We start from the raw sequence: 6000 nt of genomic DNA on the forward strand, positions 1-6000 counted from the left end.
AATTGTGGTGTCAAATAACTGATTAACATTGAAGTCGCCCCCCAAGAATTCTTCAGCCACGACCCGGGGCATAGAAGTGACTGTTTCTAGTTTGTTGGATTAGCATTTGTATTAGGTACTGACACAGATTGAGGTTGTGTATCAGATGTCACTTCTATTATATTCACATTCGGATATTTGCCTCTTGTGGTCTCCAAACTTTTGCGGTTGTTGTTGCTGTTGCGCATTATAACTTACCTGTCGGTCGTAAGGTATGCTCCAATTTTGTCCTGGTGGCTGCTGTGGTAAAGCAGTGTTTGAATGAAAGTAATGATCGCTACGAGTCCAGCCTTGATGCTGTCTTGGCTCGTAGTTATTATTATTTCTATTTCTGTTTGTGTTTTTGTTGTTACATTTGTATCCGTTGTTACCGTTGTTGTTATTACCGCGGTGCCTTTTGTATGGATTGCCGCATGGAGTGTTATTACTGTTGTAACTGTTGTTTGTATTGGAATACGCGTGTTGATTTTGATTCCCGTATTGAGACGGCATGTGAGTTTGCTGTTTTTGCTGTACCGCGTATCCAACTGTGGGCGCGCCAGAATTGAGTTGGCAAGCCTGCATGTTTTGCATACCACTAGTATAAACATTGTGGCTGCTATTTTGCCGCGCGAAGCGCTGATCTTCTGGTAACATGTCAACCGAATCTAAAGCTGTTAAAAAATAATCTGGATCGTCATCCGGAATATGTAAGAGTTTTTCTTTAATGTTGAAAGGCAATTTGGCCTTCAACGCACGGAGTATATCACGTGTTGCGACTGGTTCGTCCAAAAAATGTCCCATGTTCAAGTATTTTTCAAAATATCTGCGTAAGTTACCATTTTTACTGTTAAAAGTTTCAGGTTCTAAAATTTGTCTTCTGAGTCGCTCCTGGACGGATTGCGACCAGAATTTGTTCAGAAAGGCACGCTCAAACTCACTGTACGTGGTACATACGTCAGCTTGACTGTATGCCCAGACAGCTGCATCGCCTTGGATGTAACCGACAATATATGAAATCTTTTTCCGGTCACTCCAAGTGCGTGGAAATGCGTTACTATAAGATCTAAGAAAAATCACCGGATGAATGGTTCGTTTTTCTGGGATAAAAGCCTGAAATTGCCTGTGTTTTATTAAGCTTTCGTCTTCCTTTGCATTATGATATGGATTTGTTCCACTGTAATTACTGCAATGTTCAGCTGGCGAGTAACTACGATAATGTTGCTGTGTTTTACCATGATAATAGCTTGTGTTTGTGTTTGCACGTCGTGGTATGTGTTGTAGTCGTGGTGTGTTTTGTTCTTGTGTGTTTGTCGTGTGCGATATGTGTGCGTCATACTCGAATGTATATTGGTTTCTGAACTGTACATTTTGACTGATATTTTCGTTACATTCAGACTGTGGTTGATCGGTGATTTGTCTCATGGGTGCAGTGACGGATTGTACTGCGTCACTAATCAGCTGTTTGTTATTAGTGATGTATTCCGCTACGAAGTCGTGCACAATTGTTGGTAAATTTTCATGTATGCATCTATCAAAATGTTTGTCTTCGTTCTCTACCCAATCATGAAATTCTTTATTAATATTTTGAAAATGAGCTGTGGCATCAGATTGTAAGATGTCAGTCAGGTGTTGTTCAACATCGTCAAATTTATTCTGCACGTCTGTAATTCGTTTTTCAAGGTTGTCGTGTACTGAAGGATTTGTTTGAATTTGTTCAGTAAGAGCTTCACACGTGACATTAAGGTTTTTTAATTGTGTCTGTAAAAGTGCTACCTCATTTGTAGTCTTTTCTTGGATCGTATTAAGCTTGGAAAATTTCGTACTGAGTTCAGTCATCTGTTTGGTCATTGTGGCGTCTATAAGTTCCACACGTTTACACAAAGTGTCACTACTTGTCTTGATTGCTATGAGATCAGATTTAATTTCGTCATTTTGTGTCTTTAACTGTTCATTTTGTGTCTTTAAGGTTACCATGTTTTCCGCGTTCTGCATCCTTAAGGTTGCCATGTTTTCCGTGTTCTGCATCCTTAAAGTTGCCATATTTTCTGCGTTTTGTTTCATTAGCATTTGTAACATGTTGGCAATGTTTACTGTTTGCAAGGTCTCTGCCCCCGCCGCGTCATTAGACGTGACGTCATGCATTAACATGGGCTCTGACTGAGACTTTGAAATTTTTGTGGTGGACGGCCTATTGTCAAAATTTCCGTTAACACTTGCGTCAATATTTGATGAATCGTCACTACCGGTTGCTGTCGTAAAGTCATTTTCTAACATTTGTCTCTTGTCCGAGTCGGATAGCGTCTGAATAGTATGTCTTTGCTGTTCCATCTTTGCGTATTGTTTTCTAGTTATGACCATGCCACACGTGATATATGTTTCAAGAAAATAATGTTTGACACTGGTTTTAAAATAAAATGCAGTTGACCATGAATCACTCTTAGCAACAATGGCTGTTTGTTAATTTAAAAATGTAAACATAATATGGGATTATTGTTAATGGCTGCTGTCCATGTTACAACGTATCGTACAGAAGTCGGCCATATTGTACACTCGTGTATTGGTATTGTTGCAGAAGTTATTGTTTAAGGAAAAGTACTGAGAATGAAATTTATCACTGAAAACTGCTACACGCGAAAGAAATACTACAGAATCTACTGAAGAGCTAATACACTGAATTATGCGTCTGGTCAAGCCTGCCAATGCACAAATGTTGCGTCTTACCTTATTTTGCTGGAAGCTTCATTGCGTCTACCCGCAAAATTTTAGAATTGGAAAATATCTTCAGATTTTTGTTATTTCTCATATATTCAAGTCCAGGTCCAGAAAGTTGATTCTTCACATGAAACAAAGAGAACAGTGTAATAAATGACAAAATAACAAGTCCGACACGCAGTCGCCAATATAAAATAAATAAAATAAAATAAAACATTAATTATTAATTAATTATGTATGATAGTGATTGGATGTAATTAATATTTGCTTATCTGGAACGTGGATGTTTAATTATTCGGTATCAGACGCTTGACAATGGCTTTTTCGTAAATGTAATGTTTTACGTAGTTGACCGTGAAATAAGAGTCAAATAATCGGACTTCGTATTTAAATCGTTTCCAAAGACTGCTGCAGTAGGTGCGGACTCAAATCTAAATCTCAATATTAGAATAATTTGCCAGCCATGGCAATACGTCGAACAGAGGTGACTGTCTACTAAACATAGAAAGTTTACACAGTTAGTTAAATCAGATATATTCAACGAATAAGCCTACAGTTAAATAATTCTACTTACTTCCATAAATATAAATTCTTTACAGAATCGAGTGCCTAGTAAGATTGCAACTTGCAGTGTTCTTAAATAACATCAAATATGGCGGTGTGCCAGTCAATGAAATATAAGTGCTTCCCGCACCACTGGTCCAAGACCTCTCCTTCTTAATGAAACATAAGAGTATCGTAATTGTGTTTTTGTTTTATCAGCGACACTGCGCTGCAGTTCTGTGCCATAGGCTTTATTTATTTGTCACAGATTAATTATTTAATTAAGATTTTGCGTTTCCGAGGAAACTCACGCACGGCATGCAAATGTGCCTTTATACCTCACCCCCACCACTAGGCACCTTGACGTCACCCTTAACCATCACCTCTCCTGGACCCCCATCTCCGGACAATCCAAGCCAAGGCGCGCTCCCGACTCCGTCTCCTCAAGCTCCTTTCTGGCCATACGTGGGGTCTGGACCCCTCCACCATCCTCCACACCTACAAATCCCTCATCCGCCCTATACTCTGCTACGCCCACCCTGCTTGGATCTCCGGCGCTCCTACCTTTTACAAATCCCTTCAAATCCTCAAACGCCATGCTCTTCGCCTCACCTATCGTATCTGTCCCCCCTCACCCACACAGATCTTGTATGACCTTATCCCGTTCCCCTACCTCCTCCTTTTCCTTGAACGGATACGGATCCCCTACACCTACCGTAAACTAGATCCCCCTCACCCGCTCGTCTCTCACATCCTCTCCCACCCCTATCCACTGCTGCGACTGTATTTCCACATCCCACCTGCTCTCCATCTCTCCTCTCTCCTTACCCTCTCCCAAGGTGGCTTCCGCAAGCTCCCCCATACCTGATAATGCCCTCCTCCCCTCCATTTACCCCTCCTATGAACTTTGATACTCCCCCCGCTTCCTGTGTTTTTTCCTATGGGCGCCCTCTCTACCTTCTCTCTCCCTTCCCTCCCTCCTCCCTTCCTGCCCCCACCCCCCAGGCTTCCCTTACACCCATACCTTTATTCCTGCCACCATCTCTGCCTTTGGCATCGCTGCTCTCTCCTCTTCCTCCCCCACCACCCTCTTCCCCTCTTGGGACTCGCACACGTTAAGTGGACATTCGCACGCCGGATATCATCGCCATCAGTTCTTCATGTGTGTGCCGTCATGTTTGTGATTCAGTGTTTTTCGCCACCAAGACTCCTTCGTTCACGTGTATTGTCTAAATCATCAGTGTTTGTGCACAGTGCCGACAGTTTTCATGTTTTTCGTCGAGTGTGCACGGCTTCGTGGTTTTTTTTTAATTATTGTGTCTATTGTTTTTTAACCGCCATTGTGTTACTTTTCTATCTTCATTGGTTTTCTCTTTTATTGAACTGCTTGTGACTGAAGAGCGGAGTAACATTTTCCGCTGCCAGCCCACCTTCTATGAGGTGTAAAATAACAACAAATAAAAAAAAATGATTTTGTATTTATAAGTCCCTCCACATCCTTGAGCACCATGCACTCCGCCTCGCCTTCAGTATACGCCTCCCATCCTCCAAGCACATCCTCTGCGACCTGATTCCTTTCCTCCCACCTGCTCCTATTCCTCGAACATATCTGCATCCTCTACACCTCTTGCCGCCTTTGATCCCCCTCATCCTCTGGATTCTCCTCTCCTCTCCAACCCCTGCCCTCTGCCATGCCTTCACTATTGTGTTCCCCCTACCATTCCTTTTCCAGGGTGGCTTCCATCAACTCTCCCTCCCGGATGATGCCCTCTCTCCCTCCATTTATCACTCCTATCAACTCTGCTCCTCACCTTCCCCTCCCTTCCTCTAACCTTCCCATGGGCTCCCTCTCCCCCCTCCCATCCTGCTTTTTCCCCACCCCCCCTCTCTCTGCCTCCCTTCTCTCCCCTGAGTCCTTTTTGCTCTCCCCTCCACTACCTTTCCCACTCCTTCTCATGTCTGCCCAGTCCCCCCTTTTCTATGTCTCCTCCCTCCATCGCTCCCCCTTTTTTCTTTTCCTCTCCTCCCCCCTCTTTTCCTCCTCATAGGTCTGGATCCTTCCTTCCCCCCTCCTCCATCTGCCGCCGTGTCACCTGTATAGTGCTGTCATAAGTGAGTGTTCATTGTTGTGCATCCCCTATCGGTGTTGCAAACAGCCACCATACGGTCGGTAGTTGTGTTTTTTATCTCGTGTGAACAGAAACTAGACTGTTGCCATGTTTTTTTAATTGTTCCTGTCTACTTTGTGTCTTCATCCGCATCGTCACCGCAGTGTTTTTTATATTTCAAACTCCACAACTTTCTGCCATTTTACAATTTCTAACAATGTCACCGTTTTATGGCCTGTTTTTTCTTGTTTTTTATATTCTCATTACGTTAATTAACTTTTCTGTAGGCTGTAGAGCAGCATATTACGCTGCTGCCAGACCGCCCTCCCCCCCCTCCTCTGGGGTGGGGGGTACCGAAATGCAATAAAGGAAAAAAATTCATTTTGTATATAGCTTTAATTTCATGGTTTAAGTTTTCCTCATATTTCCTAGTTGTTGCTATTATCGACGCCTTGCCTTTTCCATAATTCTTCATAACGGAAACAGTTTATTGCTCAGCATAGTCGAACGAATTACAAAATTACCGGTTTCAGCCATCGCCGGCCTACATGAGTTCGTAATAAAGATGTTTCAATTCATTGCCACCACTGCGGCAGCCTGGCGCTTGTCTTTCGTC

This window comes from Schistocerca piceifrons, chromosome 1 (assembly GCF_021461385.2).
Source record: "Schistocerca piceifrons isolate TAMUIC-IGC-003096 chromosome 1, iqSchPice1.1, whole genome shotgun sequence".
NCBI classification, from domain to species: domain Eukaryota; kingdom Metazoa; phylum Arthropoda; class Insecta; order Orthoptera; family Acrididae; genus Schistocerca; species Schistocerca piceifrons.